This window comes from Triturus cristatus, chromosome 2_1, assembly GCF_964204655.1.
Source record: "Triturus cristatus chromosome 2_1, aTriCri1.1, whole genome shotgun sequence".
NCBI lineage: Eukaryota > Metazoa > Chordata > Amphibia > Caudata > Salamandridae > Triturus > Triturus cristatus.
Genome location: NC_140581.1, coordinates 375,794,782 through 375,819,177, shown reverse-complemented (window position 1 = coordinate 375,819,177; position 24,396 = coordinate 375,794,782). Strand labels below are relative to the sequence as shown.

Below are 24,396 nucleotides of genomic sequence, written 5' to 3'. Positions count from 1 at the left end.
TCTGCAAGTATGGCATGGCTCGAAGTCTGACATTTTTGAGGTAGAGACACTATTTTCTGAGAGGAAAAAAAATCTGTTTGGGGGTTGGTAAAGCATTGATGAGGTTCAGGAGCAGAGCCCTGGATACACGTTGCAGAGCACATGAAAAAAGGAACATCACACAGATGGCACCTATATATGGGTCCAGGCTATCATTTCTGGAGGTGTAACGAAGCTGCCAGGGAGTCCGATGGCACCACCTATTAACGTGCTGGATCAATTGCTGGAAATGCTCTGCATCCAGTCTGGCACCTGAAGGTGAGGAATCTGCTGTTTGAAGTGTCAATCAGAAAATTGAATTTAGAACAGTTTCTGCCTTAGAACCACATTTTAAATAAATTAACATTTTGTGAAAATTCTACATGCACATCTAAATGCCTTTCTGATGGGGATGTGGCAATCACACTGATGGGCTAAAGTAAACAACACAAAAGGGGATAAGAAGAATGCTAGCAAATAGTCTAACCACTGGCAATTTCTTGGGTTGGCATTCCAACCCATCCTTTAGTTTGCCCACTTTGTCACCTCAGATTAGACTCTGCAATAAGTAAAACAGTCTCGGTCTTGGCGCAAGAGGAGGAGTCCGGCCAAAACTGCCAAGCCAGTTCCTCTCTTAACGGGAACACAAGCAACCCAAGACCGGTTTTGGCCTACTTTGGCCTCTTCAATCCGGTGCAAATTGTTTCAGTGGCACTGAAAGCTTGGGCTAAAGATTTTGCCAAATAATCTCCTTACTCTAAAGTACTAGCTTTTGACTTAATGGTGACCATACTGAAATTTTCTTTCAAAGGAAATTGCTTATATGTCTTACACTGAAGATAAGAAAAATGTTATTTACCCAGTATGCATCTGTTCATGACATGTAGTGCTGTAGATTCACATGCTGTGCATAATCCCGACATCTAGTGTTGGGCCTGGATGTGTGCGAAAAAGCCTTTGAGCCACAAGGTATTGTGACTCCTTGGTGGTAATGCGCATGGCCATCGACTCCAATGCTTGATTGTTTTCCCGCACAGGGGGTCATAATGGAATGTGAAGCAGAGCGTTGAATAGAGAGATGTGGAAATTGAAAATATATTCATATATGTAACTACAATGCCCACAGGTGTCTGGGGAGGAGGGAGGGTGCACGTGAATCTACAGCTCTACATGCCACAAACAGGAACATCAGGGGTGCCGTCTAACGTCACACAGGGGAAGGGAATACCACGAAATGGTGGTCGATGACGCCTAAAAAAAGACCAACGCCTAAAAAAGACCAAAAAATAAAGACCATTCCGGACCCAAGCACTAGATGGTGGAATAATACACAGCATGTGAATCCAGAAAAGGAGTCCTGCTGCAAAAGTAACATTTTCTGTTCGAGGCATGTGCGGCTGTAGATACACTTGCTGTGCAAAGACTGTAAAGCAGTTGTCCCTAAAAAGCGGTGGCTAGCCTGTGGAAATTGCAGTGGTTTAAAAAAGTGTAGGTATAAATGCCTGGGCAACATTGGCTAGCCAGTACATGCACACAGTAATGTTTTGTAAAAGCATATGGTGTAAACCATGTAGCTGCTTTGCAAATGTCAGCTACAGGAATGTTCTCAAGGAAAGCATAGAGGCTCCTTTTTTCAAAGTGGAGTGTGCTCTAGGAGGGTTAGTTAATATTCTTTTAGCTTTAACATAGCATGTTTGTATGCACTTAACAAACCACCTAGCAATAGTCGATTTAGAATGGGCTTTGCCTTCAAGGGGTTTGGAAAAGGCAACAAAATTTGTTTTCCTAAACGTTTTAGCTCTGTCAATATAATACATGAGGGCTCATTAACATTGAATGTATGGAGAGCCAGTGCTGCAACTAAGTCAAGTTAAAGGAAAAAACAGGAAGTTAAATGGATTGATTGTGGTGGAACTGGGAGACCAGACCACCTTTTGGAGAAACTTGGGGCTGGTGCAGAGTACAACCCTATAATCATCATCAAGAATCTATTCGGTTTTAGCAAGAAAACCATAAAAGAGCACATGAAAAGTACATCTAAAATCATCATAGATTAAAAATACATATTTGAGTAACAACAACATTCCTGGGAAAACCACATTGTGTAATAAATGAAATATTTTGCAAATGAGGATAATGATACAATTTGGAAGAAAGGTTCTTTTAAAGTCAGAACCTGAAGCTCACTAACGCGCCTAAGTGAAGTGATGGCGACTAGAAATGCTACTTTCCAAAATAAACTGGAGGGGGACACTTTACTCTTGTTAATATAACGTTAAGATTCCATGTCGGGCTGGTGGGACTTGAGGAGGATCTTAAGACTTTCCATAAAAGCTTGAATGACAGGAATTGAATCGGTAAATGTGAAAGCTAAATCATAACTTTGCAAATGAATCAGGTGGCAGACACTTTCTTGTACTTTGACTGATAGTAGGTCAATATGTGGTAACTGCGATGTGCTGGATAGATTGGAATGTGGAAATAGGCATCCTCAAGGTCAAGTGCGGCCATGAAGTTTGGATAGACAATAGTGGACAAACCACTTAGCTGCGCAACAGGCCAGAGTAGTAGGCCTGAGCGACTCTTTAAGACTGTCCATGCATTCTGGGGGAAGGTTAAGATATCCAAACTCTAGGACCTCGGGAGACAGATCGCAAGGTTGAGAGACTTGGGATCCAGGTGTCTGATTTTTCCATGATTCTGCATGAGAAGGTCCAGCTTGTTGGGGAGTTTCTTGTGTGGGACTACTGAGTGTACTATGAGGGTGGCGAACCATGGCTGGCATGCCCATGAGGTAGCTACCAGGATGAGGGTGAGAAATGTCTGCCGAAGCCTCCAAACCACAAACTGAAGTAGTGGGAGAGGAAAAAAAGCACAAGCCAATCCTCCTGACCAACGCATCCATAGTGCTTTTACCTAGGATTGCGGGTGTGGGGACCTGGAGGTGAAGTTTGACCATTGGGCGTTTTCGGCTGTAGCAAGAGGTCTATATCTGTTAGCCCCCAGCACCAGAAGTAATTCAAAAGGATTTGTGCGTAGAGTTCCCACTTATTGACTTGTTTGTGTATCCTGAGGAGGTCAACAAAGTCGTTCTCCACTCAGATGGATCTTCTGTCTGAGCGCCCACCTTCAGATGCACTGCGCTAAGTGAGGGAGCTGAAGGGACCAAGCGTCCCCTTGCTTCTGAAGGTAATAATTGGCTGTAATGTTGTCTGTTTTGATGAGGACTACCTTGCCAGTGAGGTGGAGAAGGAAAGCTTTCAACGCAAGGCGAACAGCTAGTAGTTCCAGTTAATTTATGTGGAGACCCGTGTGACTGGGTGTCCATTGGCCCTGAACAATCCGGTCCTGTGAGAGTGTTTCCCACTCCGTAAGGAAAGCGTCCGTTGTGATGGTTCTCTGCAGAAGTGAGGCAAGAAAAGGCCTTCCCTGTAACAGGTTGTTGGTGTCCCACCATTTCAGAGAGCGGTAAGCTTGACGACCAACCAACACTAGATCGACCCACTGGACCCTCCGCTTGAGATCACCGGGGGGCTGAGCACTCCTGCAATGGATGCATGTGTAGTCTGGCATGGGGTACTATGGTGATACAGGAAGCCATCACGTAGATAAGACATGACTGTCCTGACTGACTTGTTGGCCTGATTGGAACAGAGGGAGGAGTGTCCGAAAAGACTGTATCCTGGTGGTATTTGGTTAACCCATGCCCACCTCCGAGTTGAGACTTGCCCGCAGAGAAGGTTGAACCTGGAGGGGCTGGAGGTGTGATTGAGGTGTCGATAGTAAAGTCTAATTCGTGTAGTAGGCTGATGGTGACCTGAATGTGTCCGTGACATTTCTGCCGAGTGGCACTCTTGATGAGCCAGGTGTCTAGATAGGGAAAGAAGTGGATGGCTCGTCTGCGCAGGTGAGCAGTCACCACCGCAAAGCACTTGGTAAAAACCCTGGGTGCAGTAGTGACTCCGAAGGGGAGAACTTTTAACTGATAATGCTGTCCGTCGACTACAAATCTGAGGTACTGGCGATGTGCTGGATGGATTGGAGTGTGGGAATAGGTGTCCTTGAGGTCAAGTGTGGCCATGAAGTCTCCATGTTGCAGTAGCAGGATGACATTGTTAAGCATGACCATATGAAAGTGCTCTGAGAGAATGCAGCCATTTAAGGACCTGAGGTCCAAAATATGTCTGAGTGACCCATCCTTTTTGGGGATAAGGAAGTATAAAGACGAGACTCCCTAGCCCAGTTGATGGTGAGGGACAGATTTCTATGGCTCTAAGGAGGTGTGGAAGTCAGCTCCAGACAATAACCATGTTAATTAATATCCAATACCCACTGGTCGGAAGTGACATTCCGCCAGGTGGGAAAGAACCTTTGTAGAGAACACCCGACTGGTGTTATGTGGTCGGGGGAAAGAGGGGTTAAGCCAGGGCTTAGCAGTGATGGCAGCTCCTTCACAGTAGCAACCTTTACCTCTTCCTTTGGAGTGGTTACCTCTGTAGGAGACTCGAAAATAGCCTTTGGGAGGAGAGTTGATCTTGGAACCTCCATGATAGGATGCACAGCTAAAGGACCAGCAAGGGGTAGGGGTTTGAAGGGTACCCATTGTAGGAAAGTGGGTTTCTGTTGCAGTAACCCCTCCACTTTTTGCCAGACTACTGATGCACTTTTTCTTGGTGTGCCTGGGTCCCAGGCTGTGTTCTTTCCCCAAAACTAACCCAATTGCCATCTCTGGCCACAGGCCAGCCCCTGATAAATGGTACCACAGGTACCCAGGACACTGACCATGGAAGACCTCTAAGGGCTGCAGCACTTATTGTGTCACCCTTAGAGGCTCTGTATGTATGTACGTATATATATATATATATATATATATATATATATATCCGAAGCATTTTTTCCCAACTCTTCCCGCTTCCCGTCCGGCAAACAGTGAAGAGAGAGTATACGGACACCAAGTTTCTCCGTGGCAAGATCAGGTCTTTATTAGAATAAACAGCTTTCGACGCGTTTCGGATAACACAGTATCCTTGTTCACATGCGGAAATGCAGTCCGCCAACAGTTTTTATATCCGTGTAAACTCATTTTTTTAGTGCATTTTTTTCCCCACCAGATCATGTGATAATAGACATAGACAAAATCCTTATTTAGCGCTAAGACTGTTATTACTAGATCAGCATATTAAACCATTTGTAAGCGTAAATGCATATACTAGATCAATGGGCAATATTCGTTAAAAAAATATATAGCTACTGTTGCATATATTGTCTCAATAATTGCATAAATGCCTGATGTACTATTCATACTCTTCTATGGGGTTTCCAGCAATATAAATATATCGTCATATATACAATCGTACATACAATCGTACACATTAAACAGGATAAATCCAGTATCATTGGAGACAAATATATCTATATATATGTATGTAGGTTTATCTCAATGATCCATTATGCCACTTAATATATTGATTATACCAACATAAATGTTGTTGCTTTATGCAAAATCATGAGAGAATAAAATCCATAAATATTACTGCAAAGATAAAACCATAAAAAGAGAGAGAACACATTTTGTTAGCTGCCCAAGTTGTGCAAAATTACGCATGAATATAAATGTTTGTTACGGGCTACATGTCATCAATGTTATGCTTGAAGAGGCAGAGCGCTGATTATAAGGTGCTTGAAATTAGTGCAAATGGTGCAATAGATTTGTGAATTCACAAAGTTAATGGTGCAAAAATAGAAGATTTTTTTAAAAAATGTTTAAAAAACACAGAGTGGGGGAGAATATTAGTTTTTAGCAGCTGAGGAAACACTCATGTTGTTGCTGCGCAAAATGCTCAAAGTGGGAACAGTATAAAAACCATCTATAAAAATCTTCTACAAAAAACTCTCAGGGGGGTGAGAGTTATCATAAAAAACCACTACAAAAGGTCTCTATGCAAGGACATATAATGAAAGTTCTACAGAAAGTTATGAAGATCCTCAGTGTTGTTGAGCCCGTTGGTATGTTTAGTATCGAGTTCAACAATCATTTTAGATTCTAATTGCCGTAACAATCTCTCCCGGTTACCTCCTCTTGGAGGATTTGGGACATTGGCAATTACAAAGTATTTTAGGCATTTAAGGTCATTGTTGTGCACTGCTTTGAAATGACGAGCGACCGGGTACGCTGAGTCGTTATTTACAATTGCACGTAGATGCTGCAAAATCCTGACATGTACCTGTAGTTTTGTACTGCCTACATATTTGAGGCCACAGGTGCACGTCAGGACATACACTGCGAATTCAGTTTTGCAGTTGTGACTGCCTTTGATATTACATTCGATGGGACTGAAAGGGGTCATATATGTGGTGGTCGATTCTCCAAATCTACATGCACGGCATGAGGCACATTTGTAAAACCCTTGTCGCGGTTGTAGCCAAGTTGATTTTTTAGCTATGAACTCAGGGCTTTTTTTGACCAATTGACATCTCATAGATATTCCTCTCCTATATGTAATAGTGGGAATACTAGGGAGATCAGGTGCTAAAACTGCATCAGTTAAGACTATAGGCCAATTGCGCTTGATTATGGACCTTGTTTGCCTCTCCTGCTGATTGAAGGTGAGGATCAGCCTGGGGGTATTGGATTCTGATGTTTGCTCAGACACGTAGTTGTTGTTAACTAGCAATGATTCCCTAGATCTTTGGGCTACCTTAATGACTGCTTGTTTAAGAGTGTGTGCACTGTAACCTCTTTGTTTAAATCTTGTGAGTGCCTCATTGGTACATTTTTCCTGTTCTTCGTTAGTACTACAGATTCTTTTAAGCCTGAGTAATTCCCCGTACGGAATACTTTGTACGAGGTGTCTTGGGTGGGCGCTTGACGCATGTAGCGTCGAGTTTCCCGCCGTCTCCTTGCGGTATAGGGTGGTGTTGATTGCGCCTGCGTGGATGAACAGTTTTACATCTAGAAAATTAATTTCTTTTTCACTGATATGTGAGGTAAATTTAAGGTTCACTTCATTGTTATTGATGTTATTAACAAATGAGATTGCATCTTCCTCATTGCCTTGCCAGATGACGAACACGTCGTCAATATAACGAAACCAATATTTAACATGCCTGTCATATTGTTCAGCCCAGGTTGTCTTAAGGATCTGCTCCTCCCACCAGCCTACCATCAAACAGGCATAACTGGGGGAGAAGCAAGATCCCATTGCTACGCCTCGCGTTTGTCTGTACATTTGAGACCCAAACATGAAGTAGTTGTTGTTAAGACACCAATGGATACATTTGATAATGATCTTGTTATGTTCATAATATTCTGCAGATTTTGTGTCCAGAAAATGCTTGGTTGCCGTAAGCCCTATGTCATGGTTTATGCATGTATAGAGGGACTCAATGTCCAAGGTAATGAACCTCATGTTAACTCCCCATTGGATATCTTTGATTTTATTAAGAAAGTCGCCTGTATCCTTTACGTACGTGGGCAAATTCTTAACCAGATCCTTCAAGAAATAATCAACATATTGTGATATGTGTTCACCCATGCTGCTGATGGCGGAAATGATCGGTCGCCCAGGGACTGGGTTTACATTTTTGTGCGTTTTTGGTATGAAGTAGATGGATGGAATAACCGGATGTTCTACCAGAAGGAATTTGAATTCTTCTGTCGAGATCATACCATCACGTTTAAATTGATGAAGCATTTTTGCTAAAGATTCTTTAGCTTTGTTGTAATCATTCGTGCTAGTTTGCTGATAGCACAGTGGGTCTGATAGTTGACGTTGAGCTTCCTTAATATAGTCTTTTTGGGGCCATAGTACGATGTTGCCACCCTTGTCAGATTGTTTAATTATCACATCATGGTTCCTACTTAATTTCTTGATCAGTTCATTATATTCACCATCTTTATTGTGTTTTTTCCTCCGCTGATGTTTCACCTGATGATGTAGCCGTTTGATATCTTCCGTGACTCTTTCGTGAAAGATATCAATTGCATCTTTCGGCATTTGCGGAATGAAGGTGGATTTTTGTTTGTAGGGGCTGCTGCCTGCCCCTCTTTGGCAGATGTCGGCTCGCACTAGCAGTTCCTGTGTTGATGTGGTCTCTTGAAGATTGCTGTTGTTTTCATCACCAGATTCGCATTGGATTGATTGTGCTGCCAGTAAGACAGGGACATCAGAAGCTTGTAAAATATTTCCTGGTTGTTGTTTAGATTTGGATGTGTTGGCCAGGTTGTTCATATTGCCATTTTTGATGGTATAGAATTTCATCAATTTGAGTTTCCGAATGTAATTAAATATGTCGATTCTAGTTTGAGCATAGTCGAGGTCATTGGGAGGACAGAAGGAGAGTCCCAACATCAACACCTGTTTTTCTTTTTCGGTTAGCTTCATGGTTGATAAATTTATGATCGTTTTATTCTCATCCATGTTGATTTTTACTTGCGCCAATATCTTCTTTTTGGCTTTGAGTTGCCTCTTCTTGCGTCTGTCTCTCCTTTTTGCATTTCTGCGCTTCCTTGAGGCTGTGTTTGTTTCCGCGGCCTTAGGGTGTTGCGCCGGTCCTCGACTAAAAAATCGATTTCTTCTCCAAGGTCTAGCCTTCTTTCATCTCTGGTGTTATCGGTACTGGTACTGCTGTACTCCGAGCCTGTGTCGCTGGTAAGTGAACCATTCTCTGATGTGGCTTCCGTGGGAGGACCTGTCTCACGTTGTTGACTTGTGCTGGCAACTGCAGGATTTAATTTAAGTTTTTTGGCTGTCGCGTACTTCCTGGCAAACGTATAGATCTGCCCTTGTTCGTAGTCTGCACGATCCCGTGCAAATTTGAATATTTTTCTTTGTTTTATTTTTTCTTCATGTTTAAGTAAGCGATCTTGTATCTCTTTTCTTGTTTTGGTTATATACTCATCAGGCTCCCGTTTTGTCAAAGCTTCATTGATCTCTTCAATCTCTTTCATAATTTTCACCCGGTCTGACTCGGCATATTTGATGAGGATCCGAACTAGATTCATTGAGGCGTCTAAGTTGCTCTCGCCCCATTCTTTTAACATCGCTGGATCTGGGCTTTCATAGCTAGGAGCCAAAAGTATTCTAAGTCCCCGGGGTACTCGTCCTGCTTCTTCATATTTCATAAGAGACTTGTTTTCCCACCACTTGGTGATCTCAGATCTCATACATTTCTCCAAACGTTTCAACAAAGTCCTTGCAGTGTCATCCGCTTTGGCGCTCGTGATGTTATGCGCGCTGTTTCCCACCCCTGTGGTATTGGGTGCTTGTTTAAAAAGTTCCTCGGCTGCTGCCTCCCGAATTCGGACAGCCTCCGCTGACATGATAAGCTGATATTTGTGCCCAACTCCGGTCGTGGAGCTAGCGTTGCCTGTCCACACCTCCCAACCGATAACAGTATCGCCGGACACTCACCGTAGTTGGTGCGTTGCTGGAAGGTCCTCCGACCCCGCCGCAAGTCCCACTTCTAACGGTGTTCGGTCCGATTGCTGCTGTCGGGGGTTGCCGCCAAAAATCCTTGCAAGATACAACTTTGAATGTGGCTGTGGGCGGCTGCCTCGTCCTGGGAGGGGGTCCGTTGGCGGAATCAACCAACTTCCGCTATTCAATCCGAAGCATTTTTTCCCAACTCTTCCCGCTTCCCGTCCGGCAAACAGTGAAGAGAGAGTATACGGACACCAAGTTTCTCCGTGGCAAGATCAGGTCTTTATTAGAATAAACAGCTTTCGACGCGTTTCGGATAACACAGTATCCTTGTTCACATGCGGAAATGCAGTCCGCCAACAGTTTTTATATCCGTGTAAACTCATTTTTTTAGTGCATTTTTTTCCCCACCAGATCATGTGATAATAGACATAGACAAAATCCTTATTTAGCGCTAAGACTGTTATTACTAGATCAGCATATTAAACCATTTGTAAGCGTAAATGCATATACTAGATCAATGGGCAATATTCGTTAAAAAAATATATAGCTACTGTTGCATATATTGTCTCAATAATTGCATAAATGCCTGATGTACTATTCATACTCTTCTATGGGGTTTCCAGCAATATAAATATATCGTCATATATACAATCGTACATACAATCGTACACATTAAACAGGATAAATCCAGTATCATTGGAGACAAATATATCTATATATATGTATGTAGGTTTATCTCAATGATCCATTATGCCACTTAATATATTGATTATACCAACATAAATGTTGTTGCTTTATGCAAAATCATGAGAGAATAAAATCCATAAATATTACTGCAAAGATAAAACCATAAAAAGAGAGAGAACACATTTTGTTAGCTGCCCAAGTTGTGCAAAATTACGCATGAATATAAATGTTTGTTACGGGCTACATGTCATCAATGTTATGCTTGAAGAGGCAGAGCGCTGATTATAAGGTGCTTGAAATTAGTGCAAATGGTGCAATAGATTTGTGAATTCACAAAGTTAATGGTGCAAAAATAGAAGATTTTTTTAAAAAATGTTTAAAAAACACAGAGTGGGGGAGAATATTAGTTTTTAGCAGCTGAGGAAACACTCATGTTGTTGCTGCGCAAAATGCTCAAAGTGGGAACAGTATAAAAACCATCTATAAAAATCTTCTACAAAAAACTCTCAGGGGGGTGAGAGTTATCATAAAAAACCACTACAAAAGGTCTCTATGCAAGGACATATAATGAAAGTTCTACAGAAAGTTATGAAGATCCTCAGTGTTGTTGAGCCCGTTGGGATGTTTAGTATCGAGTTCAACAATCATTTTAGATTCTAATTGCCGTAACAATCTCTCCCGGTTACCTCCTCTTGGAGGATTTGGGACATTGGCAATTACAAAGTATTTTAGGCATTTAAGGTCATTGTTGTGCACTGCTTTGAAATGACGAGCGACCGGGTACGCTGAGTCGTTATTTACAATTGCACGTAGATGCTGCAAAATCCTGACATGTACCTGTAGTTTTGTACTGCCTACATATTTGAGGCCACAGGTGCACGTCAGGACATACACTGCGAATTCAGTTTTGCAGTTGTGACTGCCTTTGATTTTACATTCGATTTTACATTCGATTTTACATTCGATGGGACTGAAATGTGGTGGTCGATTCTCCAAATCTACATGCACGGCATGAGGCACATTTGTAAAACCCTTGTCGCGGTTGTAGCCAAGTTGATTTTTTAGCTATGAACTCAGGGCTTTTTTTGACCAATTGACATCTCATAGATATTCCTCTCCTATATGTAATAGTGGGAATACTAGGGAGATCAGGTGCTAAAACTGCATCAGTTAAGACTATAGGCCAATTGCGCTTGATTATGGACCTTGTTTGCCTCTCCTGCTGATTGAAGGTGAGGATCAGCCTGGGGGTATTGGATTCTGATGTTTGCTCAGACACGTAGTTGTTGTTAACTAGCAATGATTCCCTAGATCTTTGGGCTACCTTAATGACTGCTTGTTTAAGAGTGTGTGCACTGTAACCTCTTTGTTTAAATCTTGTGAGTGCCTCATTGGTACATTTTTCCTGTTCTTCGTTAGTACTACAGATTCTTTTAAGCCTGAGTAATTCCCCGTACGGAATACTTTGTACGAGGTGTCTTGGGTGGGCGCTTGACGCATGTAGCGTCGAGTTTCCCGCCGTCTCCTTGCGGTATAGGGTGGTGTTGATTGCGCCTGCGTGGATGAACAGTTTTACATCTAGAAAATTAATTTCTTTTTCACTGATATGTGAGGTAAATTTAAGGTTCACTTCATTGTTATTGATGTTATTAACAAATGAGATTGCATCTTCCTCATTGCCTTGCCAGATGACGAACACGTCGTCAATATAACGAAACCAATATTTAACATGCCTGTCATATTGTTCAGCCCAGGTTGTCTTAAGGATCTGCTCCTCCAACCAGCCTACCATCAAACAGGCATAACTGGGGGAGAAGCAAGATCCCATTGCTACGCCTCGCGTTTGTCTGTACATTTGAGACCCAAACATGAAGTAGTTGTTGTTAAGACACCAATGGATACATTTGATAATGATCTTGTTATGTTCATAATATTCTGCAGATTTTGTGTCCAGAAAATGCTTGGTTGCCGTAAGCCCTATGTCATGGTTTATGCATGTATAGAGGGACTCAATGTCCAAGGTAATGAACCTCATGTTAACTCCCCATTGGATATCTTTGATTTTATTAAGAAAGTCGCCTGTATCCTTTACGTACGTGGGCAAATTCTTAACCAGATCCTTCAAGAAATAATCAACATATTGTGATATGTGTTCACCCATGCTGCTGATGGCGGAAATGATCGGTCGCCCAGGGACTGGGTTTACATTTTTTATATATATATATATATATATATATATTCACTGAAAAAACCATAGGTTTCACACATGTTATAGTTAGCTGGACATTTTACTGATAAAAAACCAATGAAATTCCCCCGTTATAGTTACTGCAGGCAACTATAACTCACGCGACCGCAATCCTCTGCTGATGCTAATACTGTATTTAGACACTTATTTGCCCATGTCTTCTTCCATTAAATTTTAGCTTTACATATATTACAAATATTTTTTTTTCATAAAGACACATATGTCATCAGCAGAAGATTGCGGTCGCGTGAGTTATAGTTGCCTGCAGTAACTATAACGGGGGAATTTCATTGGTTTTTTATCAGTAAAATGTCCAGCTAACTATAACATGTGTGAAACCTATGGTTTTTTCAGTGAATTTGCAAGGTTTTTTAAATGCTAAGTTACTTTATGCCATTCGTGGCGTGCGCGCCCAGTTAACGCAGTTAGTTCCGTGCGCGCACGGTGCGCTTCGCGCACCGTGCGCGCACAGTGAGCACGCGGTGCGCTTCGCGCACCCACTTTACGCAGTTAGTGCCGTGCACGCACAGTGGTCACACGGTGCGCGCACCGCGTGCCCACGTTAAGCGGGATGGGCCATGTACGCACGATGCGCTTCGTGCACCGTGCGCACATGGGGGACATATTTTGCGCATCTTTGTGAAATGTATTCTTCGGGCACCATTTGCACACAGGGTGGGGAGAATGTGGATAGTTTTTTTTTTTTTTTTATAATTTTTTACCGTGCGCGTACGGTAAGCGTAATCGGCGATTTTCCGGAAAAAAAATATTTATTTTTTTTGGGCTTGGGGGTGGTTTGGGGACCCCTGTATCAATGCTGGGTGGTTAGGATCTCATGAAACTGCCTCTTTACATATATTTGGGGTACGTTTTTGCTGCCCAACTCAGGAAGCGAGAGAGAAAATGGCGGCCGCCGCTTCCTGGTTTCGACCGACTCGAATGTTTACTAAGATCTAAGAGCCAATCAGAATCGCGCTCGCCACCGTACGCTAAGCTTACGGTAAGCTTACGGTAAGCTTACGGTAAGCTTACGGTAAGCGCACCGTAAGCGCACCGTAAGCTGCCACAGATATATATATTGATTTAAAGGCTATTTTCTCAGAATCTACTGAACAGATTTACACCAAACCTACAAAAGGCACTTCCTTGACCTGGGGACTACCTCTATGCCAAATTTCATTAAATTCTGTTCAGCCGTTCGGGCTGTAGCCCTGTCTAAAGGTCCTATGGAAAAATGCATGGGAAAAACGCGTTTTGGGACCCCCCTTTTATCTCAGCCCCCGCTTGACGAATCCCCCCGAGACTTTCAGGGTAGGAGCGGAGCGTAGCGCCCCACCTATTTTGAAAAATTCGCGAGGATTCGTCGACCGGCGCCAAAGTTATTCAAAATAGGATGTTGCGGATTTCCTATGGAAACGTGGTCCTAACTATAACTACCTACTGGCGACCGCCAGTAGGAAATATATATATATATATATATATATATATATACACACACATATATATATCGATTCCGCTTTTCCCTAGTGCATCATCGCACCAAAGATAGGAACACGAACACTTTGCTCTGCTGTTGCCAGGATTTTCTTTATTTCATATATACAAAAAGGTGCTGCCTCAGACGCGTTTCGGACACTGGGCTGTGTCCTTGTTCACTTCACGTGGTCCTAACTATAACTACCTACTGGCGACCGCCAGTAGGTAATATATATATATATATATATATACACACACATATATATATATATATATATACACACCAAAAAATCACAGGTTACAGGAATGTTATAGTTAGGCTGACATTTCACTCATACAAACCACAGAAATTCAGCTGATATTAGTTAGATGAGCTAACTATAACTCGCACCCTCGCAATGCACTGCTGATGACATCACATTACACCACTCATGACATGGTCAGTGACATCACTGATGACAACTCAAATGCCATCACTGATGACATCATCCACACAATCTCTGATGCACCTACTCACACCCCAATATAACCTTTCATACACCCACTTCAAATTTCAGACTACCATTCTTGAAACCATTGACACACCAATACCAGTATGTACATACCCACTCACTGATTCATAGGTCTACATACACATCCACTCACTCATTCATACAGCCAGTCACTCACAAATACAGCTGCTGATATATCTACTAATACACCCATAGAGCCACTCTTACACGGTCAGACACCCATAGAGCTACTCACACACCTACTCACTCACCCAAACACTCAATCACAGAGCCACTTACTCACTCATACAGAAACACACACCCACTCAGTACTCATACAGATATTAACAAATACTTACTCTCCTATACATTTGCTGATACAAGCACACACTCACCCATACAGCCACTCTCACAATCACTCACTCACACATACTTGTCACTTGTATGCTCCAACACTCACATATACTGCCTTTCACATATGCGGTTACTCACCCATATACTACTGAGATATCCATTCACTCACTGACAGTCATATGCACACTCACTCACACATATAGTCCCTCACGGATGTACTCATGAACCCATACACCCAGGGATTCACTCACTGATATATCTATGCAGGGAGTCACACCCCCCTCACCCACCCACACAAACACTCAGACCCCCATACAGGTACTCAGTCAACCATTCAATAACCCCTATATACACTCATGCACCTACTCACCAACCCATGCAACCACTTACATGCCAACTGACAGACTGATACACACATTTACTTAGATTAGTCACTCACCCATACATTCACTAAGACATTTTTAATCACTCACTTATATAGTCAGTCACGCACCCACTAAATCATCCATACAGACACTCATACACCCACTCATTCTACGAATACACCTTGGCGCATATATATATATATATATATATATATATATATATATATATATATATATATATATATATATATATATATATATATATATATATAGATGGATGGATAGATATATATATAACACTCTTAACACTCAGTCGATGGATGATGTCATCAGTGATGTCATTTGTGATGTCATTTGAGATGTCATTTGAGATGTCATTTGAGATGTCATCAGTGATGTCACTGACCATGTCATGAGTGACGTAAAATGAGACTTCAGCAGCAGTGCATTGCAGGGGCGCGAGTTATAGTTAGCTCAGCTAACTATAACGGCTGAATTTCTCTGGTTTTGTACGAGTGAAATGTCAGCCTAACTAGAACGTTCCAAGCTAGAATTGATTTATCCTCGTCAGTTAAGAAAGGAATAAGGACTGATATAATAGACAGAAGACGAGTCTATAAGAGAGTACAGGGTGAGGCAAAAAGGGCCTGGGAGGCAGAAAACTGGCGTATACTAGTGGAGGTGTCTAGGCCGAAGGACTGCCAGCTATTTTATTGTATACTCACTCACCTGCAGGGTGGCTTTCGAGCCGCTACGAGTACCCTAGACCAGGTGTTTCGGTTCCTGTTGCTCATCTGGAAGGAGGTTACCATCAAGAAGGGCCACCTGTATGTCATGTTTGTTTACCTCAAAGCGGCATTTGACTCCATAGATCGTACCAGGCTTTGGGCTGCCCTTAGGGAGCTTGGTCTTCCTGGTGGTTTGCTCCAACTCTTGGTCCGCTTTCACCTAGTTAACTATGCCAAAGTCAGGTGGAACTCTGCTGGTAGCCTAACCAACAATATTCCTGTCTCTAAGGGGGTGCGCCAGGGTTGCATGTTAACGCCTGCATTGTTTACCCTATATATGAATGGGCTCAATAATGATCTCTATGACTGCGGAGGTGACCCTCCAAAACTAGCTGGCAAACAAATCCCCCGTTTTTTATTTGAAGACGACACGCTGCTCATTTCAAAAACTCCAATGGGCATCCAGAAAGTTTTAAACAAGTTTGTAACAGCTTGTAAAGAGCGGGGTTTAGAAATCAACTGCTCTAAAACTAAGCTCATGGTCTTCAATTCCTACAAGTCAACCAAGAGCAAATTGAGGCTAGGCGTGCAATACCTAGACCAGGTTAAGGTGTTTGACTATCTGGGAGTCAGAATTAGCTAGAATTTGTCATGGACACCCCAAATCCAGAGGAGTGCGCTTTCACTGCAACACGTGGATTGTGCATTAGCAAAGAAAGCTAAAAAATCTCCCTATTGCCCAATTTTAGAAATTCACCGGGCCAGAGGGTGGGGTGCAGCCTTATATGGGGTAGAATTGTGGGGGATTGAGCACCTGACCCAGCTAGAAGTAGCAGAAAATAAATTTTTACGAGCGATTTTGAATCTCCAATGAACACGCCTCTAATACCACTCCACCTTGATCTCGATCTAAGGTCTATTACCCATTCAGCTGTTCTAAAGGTGCTTATGTTCTGGATAAGACTTTGGACCAGTAACACTGATCACAGTAAAGGAGGCAGTGGAGGAATTATTAACGCTTCATAGGCAAACAGGGTGACTAGTCTGATTTAAAAAAGTAAGACAATGGTTTTATAAATTGGGGATGGGGTTTATGTGGGATGACCCGCAGTCTATTACTAAAGGAATGGGTCCCCAGCTTAAAAAAAAGGTATTGGGATTTTATTGACTTATCTTGCATTGAAACTAGGACACTTAGCACCTTAACAACCCAATTTTTAGATACTAAAAGTTGTTTTAAGTTTGATCCCTACATGGATGATGTTGAACTCCTTCAAGCACAAGCACTTTATAAACAGTTTAGAATTGGGTTTCTCCCACTGAATGCTCTGAAAAGCAGTTGGACGAACGCGACTGAAACTTCATTGTGTCCCTTGTGTAACGCTATCCCTGAAACCCTAGAGCACTTTATATTCCTTTGTCGGTTTTATGCCAACTTGAGGAAAATATGGATTATTCCAGCCTGCCGGTTGCTGTCTTTCTCACGCTTCACAGATGCATTACGTGTTTTCAGATCAGACTCGACAAGGTGGATTGTTTTTACATTATCAAGATATATGCTTTATGCATGGTGGCAGAGGTCTAAATTTCGAACAAAATCTTGATATAAGAGTTTGATTATTATTGGGGTACCAAGCATTTGAGGCCTTTTGAAGGACTGTAGCATTAAATGATGGTTGTGAATTAACCTGACAGTATTGGTGTTTTCTTCTTTTAATTAATTTTAATGTATTCAGAATTTGAAAGTGCCTATTTTAGTTTTTAATTTTACTTCTATCTAGAATGATGTAAAGGAGTATGAAGTGATATTATTCTCTTAACTTTTTCTCTATGGTAATTTGAAATATGTATGTTCTGCGATACAGTTATATGTATATGATCATGCTATTGATCGAATAAACAAACATTTATATAACGTTACTGTAGCCTGTGGTTTTTCAGTGAATTTCTAAGGTTTTTAAATGCTAATGTCTATCAATATATGTATATGTCTATGTGTGTGTGTGTATATATATATATATATATATATATATATATTCACTTAAAAAACCATAGGTTTCACACATGTTATAGTTAGCTGGACATTTCACTCGTAAAAAACCAATGAAATAACCCCCGTTATAGTTAGTGCAGGCAACTATAACTCACGCGACCGCAATCCTCTGCTGACGATGTCAGATATTACATCACTGTATTTAGACACTTATTTACCCATGTCTTCTTCCATTAATCTTTAGCTATACATATATTACAAATATTTATTTTTCATAAAGACACATATGTCATCAGTGATGTAATATCTGACGTCATCAGCAGAGGATTGCGGTCGCGTGAGTTATAGTTGCCTGCACTAACTATAACGGGGGAATTTCATTGGTTTTTTAGGAGTGAAATGTCCAGCTAACTAACATGTGTGAAACCTATGGTTTTTTCAGTGAATTTGTACGGTTTTTTAAATGGTAAGTTATGTATTTTTTTTTTTCAGGCTTTTCACCGTGCGCGCTCCGTGGTCGCCAGTAGATAGTTATAGTTAGGACCGAGTTTCCATAGGAAATCTGAAAATTCTATTTGTAATAACTTTGGCGCCGGTTGACGAATCCTCGCAAAATTTTCAAAACTAATGTGGCGCTCCGTTCAGCTCCTACCCTGAAAGTCTCGGGGTGATTCGTCAAGCGGGGGCCGAGAAAAAAGGGGGGTCCCAAAACGCGTTTTCCCCATGCATTTTTCCATAGGACCTTTAGTCGAAGGTACAGCCCGAACGGCTGAACAGAATTACTTGAAATTTGGCAGAGAGGTAGTCCTGAGGTCAGGGAAGTGCCTTTTGCAGGTCTGGTGTCAATCTGTTCAGTAGTTCCTGAGAAAATAGCATTTAAAAGCATATAAATATCTATAAGCGCGCACCTTGCGCGCACCGTGCGAGCACCCTAACGTGCGCGAGCGTAATTCTGATTGGTGGTTACATGTTAGTCAACGTTCGAATCGGTCGAAATCAGGAAGTGTCGGCTGCCATTTTGTTTGTTTTCAGTGCGAGAGTGAAAAAGGAAGGTGGCAAACGTGAAAAGGGGACAGGGTAGAGAGTTCCTGACCCCCTAGCCTTTGTCAGGGGGTCCCTGAAGGACCCCGAAGGCAGAATTTTTTTTTACATTAATTTATTTATTTTTTTAAATCGCGGTGGTGCGCGCACCGTGCGCGCACGGTGAAAAACAAAAAATAAATAAAAATAAATATATAAAAAAATAATAATACATAAATAAATTAGCATTTAAAAAACCGTACAAATTCACTGAAAAAACCATAGGTTTCACACACGTTATAGTTAGGAATTCGCATTTAAAAAACCTTGCAAATTCACTTAAAAAACCATAGGTTTCACACATGTTATAGTTAGGTGGATATTTCACTCGTTAAAAACCAATGAAATTCCCCGTTATAGTTAGTTCAGATAACTATAACTCGCACAACCGCCACTCTATCACAAGGATGATGTCATCAGTGATGTCATGAGTGATGCCACTGACCATGTCATGAGTGATGTAATATGTGACGTCATGAGCAGTGGATTGCGGGCGCACGAGTTATAGTTATCTGAACTAACTATAACGGGGGAATTTCATTGGTTTTTTACGAGTGAAATATCCACCTAACTATAACATGTGTGAAACCTATGGTTTTTTAAGTGAATATATATATATATATATATATATATATATATATATATATATATATATATATATATATATATATATATACATATATACACACACACACACATATATATATATATATACACACACATATATATATATATATATATATATATACACACATATATATATATATATACACACATATACACACACACACACACACCACCCCTCCCCCTCTTCGCAGGCTGCGTGTTTTGGTGCAGAACAAAGTAAAGAGTCGACATGGCACACATCTGTGCCATGCCTACAACCCACTGCCCTGGCATAGATAAGTCACCCCGATAGCTGGGTGCCCTATGCCAGTGGTGAGGGTACAGGTGCATGAGCCCTGTACCCCTACAGTGTCTAAGTCCATTCTTAGACATCGTAAGTGCAGTGCTGCCATTAAGAGTATATGGTGCTGGGAGCTTGTCATTACGAACTCCACAGCACCATAATGGCCACACTGAAAACTGAGAAGTATGGTATCAAACCTCTCAGCACATTAAACCCACACTGATGCCAGTGTGGGATTTAATGAAAAATGCACACAGAGGGCATCTCAGAGACGCCCCCTGAAAACTAACCCACCACTAGTGTCCAGGCTGAGTGGCTGCTTTCAGCTGCCACTACCAGACATGTTTCTGGACCCCTGGGTCGAGAGCCTGCTGCTCTCGGGGCCTGAAACCATGCACATCCTGGGACGAGGTGCCAAGCCTCCTCCCCCAGGACGGGCAGGGTACACAAAGGAGAAGCTTCAAAGGCATACCGCCTTTGTGAGCCTCCCCAGACCATTTACTGATTTCAGCAACTGGTCCCCACTGGTTCTACCCCTCAATTTGGGCAGGAGAGCCGGCAGGAAAAACAAGTAAGGGAAAGAGGTGTGCCCACCTCTGCCAACACCACCCCTCAGGTGTGGGAGGCGAGGTGAAGCACAACTCTGAGTACCCGCCATCTTGAGGATAGGGAGACCCAGCCAACCAGGGACAGTCTCCTGCCCACTCCCACTGGAGGGTGGCATAATAGGGGGTGCACCCACCCCAGGGAAGGGACTCATTGGTCCCTCCCTTTTACCTACCTGTAACGCCCCTAAATCTAGTATTTAAGGGCACCCCTAACCTTGCTTCCTCAGATCCAGAAACGACCAGAAGAAAAGAAGAAGGACCAAACAGCTGTACAGCAGCTAACAAGAGGAAGACGCCCTCTGACTTGGCCCCAGCCCCATCTCCCCTCGAACCTGCGAAATCCCGGTGTGTCCTGCAGCCAGCAACCTCAAAATCCCCGGAGGGCCTTCACTTCCAAAGACTGCTTCCCCCGTGAACACCGGATTTGTTCAACTGCAACCTCTGGCAGCATCCGAAAAACGTGAAGCCAGCCCACTCTGCAACCGCAGTCCACGGCCCGACGCTCGCGTGGGCAAACACCACGAGGAGGCACCCCAGCGATTCTGACCAGAGATCCAGCGACTCCTGACCTGCCTCAAGCCTCCAGCTGATGCCTGCAGCCTAAATCCGGAAGGCCCCGTTAACAGCAACTAGGAGCTGGTAAGAAGATCAGACTCCAAAAGGCACCCCTGAACCAGATGCCCCACGGCCTCGTGTGCCCAAACAGACGGTGCCTAACCAATCCCTAACTTCCCAACTTACCTCTCAAAGTGGTGGTCACACCCAGAAGACCTTCGTCTCCCTGTCTGCAGTGCTTTTGCAAACTGGTGGTTCCCCATTGAAAACAGGGCGCCCAACGTCGAAACAGCTCTCTGCACCCGGCCGCCCTAGTGCCGCTAAGGGTGCATCTTTTGTGCTACTTTGTTTCCCCCTTTGCCCTGACCTAAACCCTAGGAGCTTTGCTCCCACAACCCAGAGGCCTACTTGCCAGCAGCCACCAACCGGAGGCCCCCATTGGATAACATTTGGCCTCAACACTCTGCACCCAGCCGCCCTAGTGCTGCTGAGGGTGTAACAAGAGTGCATCACTGACCCTGGGGGACCCCCGAGTCTAATACCAGAACCTTCACTCCCACAGTTGATAAATTACATGTGGACCGATAACCCGTTTTTCCTCCATAGGATAACATTGACAATTTTCTTCCAAAAAGTGTGGAGTTTTGAAACCTAAAAATATTCTTTACAAATCGCACAAATAACCAAAACCTATTTACTTACATGTTTACAGGAAATGTCCCAGTGCTGAATGCAGGTATCTAGCACAGAGTTAGAAAAGTAACGCAAAAAGTAACTTACCGGTAATTTACTGAAAAAGCTTATTCATTTCAATGTACTGTATTTGCTAAGTGTTGCAACCTACTGCATTCCCTGTAAATCAAACAAAGTGCACTTTCTATTGCATTTTCAAACTGTTCTATATCCAGTAACTTATTACTAAAAAGTATTTAATGCTTACCTGTGTCAGGCTTGCTTGGTTCTAAAATAAAACAGTATATTTTTTATACAAAAACAATCGGTCTAGAGTTCAGTCCTTGAGTGTGTGAGTTCATTTGCTGACTGAGTGTGTACATTAAATGCTTAACACTGTCTTCAGATACTGCCCTACTGCTCGATCACTCTACCACAAATAGAGAGTGAGGTTCTATCGAACTTTAACCTCTGCGGTCACCTGGAATCTATACACAATATACCCAATTGTGGTGTAGTATATATAGAGCCAGTTTCCTACACCCATTTCTTTAGTTGTCTCCGTGTCCTTCTTAATTTTTTCTGATAATTGGTCAACCTGCGGTTCAAAGAGATGTTGCCTATCGAAGGGCAGGATGAGTACAATTTGTAGGACCTCTGCTTTGAAACCAGAGACACAGGGCAATGCATGCCTGTGAAATAGGAAACTTGAGTTAACCCCCCTAGCAGCAGGGTCCGTAGCATCTAGAGCCCAGCAGATGGTGGCGTTTGAGATTTGTTTCCCCCTATCTTGAATCCTCTTTTCTTGAACTCTTCTGGAAGATATTGAAGGAGTTCTTCCATTTCATTCCAATGGGCATGTTTATATCAGGAAAGCAGCCCAATGGAATTGGCAATCTGCCAATGGTTGGCAGAGTGTGCCGCTACCCTCTTACTTGCGGCATCAATCCGCCTACTTTCTATCTGGTGGAGGAACACGAGCAGTGGTTTGAGAGTTGTCGCTTTTGCAGGATGTAGCAATCACTAGGGAGTCAGGTGGAAGCTGGCCCCGGATGTAGAGAGGTTCATTTGTGGAAGCTCTATATTTTTTGTCCACTCTTGGTGTTGAGACTGGCTGGTACGGCTCATAAAATATGTTTGAGGTGTGACAGAATCTGCCTTTCAGCATGGGGGAGATGAGGAGCGGTGGTTGGAGGTTTGGGTCTCAAAAAGGAAACCCTCCTGTAACGGCTCAGTATGGAAATCCATTTTGGGGAAGGAGGGGCAAGCGTCACAAGCAGACCTGTGTTCTCAGGAGAGACAAGCTGTAGACCTGATGGAGATTGGTCCGAGGATATTTTTGCCTGAGAACGAGGACAGCAGCGAAAAGGAGTCCTGTTCCATCACTGTGAGGACATTGGGGGAGACACACACCAGATGGAAGTCCCTGAAGGGTGAAGGCCCATGGGATCCCAAAGTTGACAGAAGCAGCCCGGCCGATACAGGAGGTGTCGCATCGAATGGAAGTGAAATAGAAACATCAATAATACAGACAGAAGAAAGGAACCGTGTAAACTGAAACAGTGCACCATAACATTGCTGAACAAGAGCACGGGAGCAGACGTCCGAACCAGACGGCAGAAAGAAAACAATCTAACAATTGAGTCAATGACCATGCGGATTACCAGCAAGAGGAGGCGTCACAATACCTAGCGACTCAAAAGACTTTCTTAGAAGAAAAACTACTTGCAAACATCTGGGCCCAACACTTGATGGCAGGATTATGCACACCATGTGTATTTACAGCCACACATGCCTTGATCACTGTTTTTTTAATCTTAACCTTTTTGTCAAACTGTGATTACACTTCTCTCCCACACTTCTAGAGCTGCCTTTCTATGAATGCATTCAGAGGCAGCCTAACGTCGGGAAGTTTTTTTATATGAATTGAAGACTGTAGTCCAAGGTCAGTCCAGAGAACCAATGAGCTGTCAAAATATCTTCATAGCCACAAAATACAATCCCCGCACACTTTCTCTCATGTTGTCATGTGGAAGCCGCTGTTTCTCAAGAGCAGCAGTGGCACATCTGGTTCACAGCTAATTTGACTACCACAGAACCGTATTAATCCGCCAGAAGCTTGAACATACTTGTATCATCTGTCATAAATGAATCTCTCTCATTTATACTACTCAAGTGTCAAAACTGATGGAAATAGCGTAGCATTTGTGGCCAGCAAGGTTAATGTATATGCCTTTTTCACTTACTGTGCAAACTGCAACTCTTTATGTGAAGATGGAGAGAAAGCCTGATTAAAGAAGGACTTTCTTTTGAATATCCAAACCAACAAGGTACCCAACACGATCCTCAGGAAATTAACTTCTAAATTATGAGCCTTGTGACTGATCAGCACAAACATGATGGACTTTGCTCAAGGACAGCCTCAAAAATGTAATTTACTAGACCAAGCATGCCAGGAATATAGTAGGGATGGAGTCCTAAGTCATAGCTGATACCTCAAGAGTTGTAATCAAATGTGATTTTGAAATCTGGCCCGTCAAACACAGATTTTGAATGTACCTGCTTTATCAAGGAAGAAGTTATTCGGTGTCCCATTAACAATCTACTCTATCTCAATCTTTGCAAAGTAAGTATTCTTCTGTGATGACGCTTATTTATATCATATACATATTTATTAATCTTATCTATTTACTACTAACTTTGTCTTTTATCCTTATTCTCATGTTGTATTCTTATTGTAAAATTCAATAAAAAATTAACACAAAAAATCTTGAATGAACTGAAAC

At 42.5% G+C, this 24,396-nt stretch overlaps 1 protein-coding gene across 1 annotated transcript in view; it reads right to left on the bottom strand.

Moving 5' to 3' along the window:
- The window catches only part of MAP3K1 (mitogen-activated protein kinase kinase kinase 1), a 463,606-nt gene that overhangs the window by 17,400 nt on the left and 421,810 nt on the right, over nucleotides 1-24,396 (bottom strand). The gene's annotated exons all lie outside the window — the stretch shown is intronic.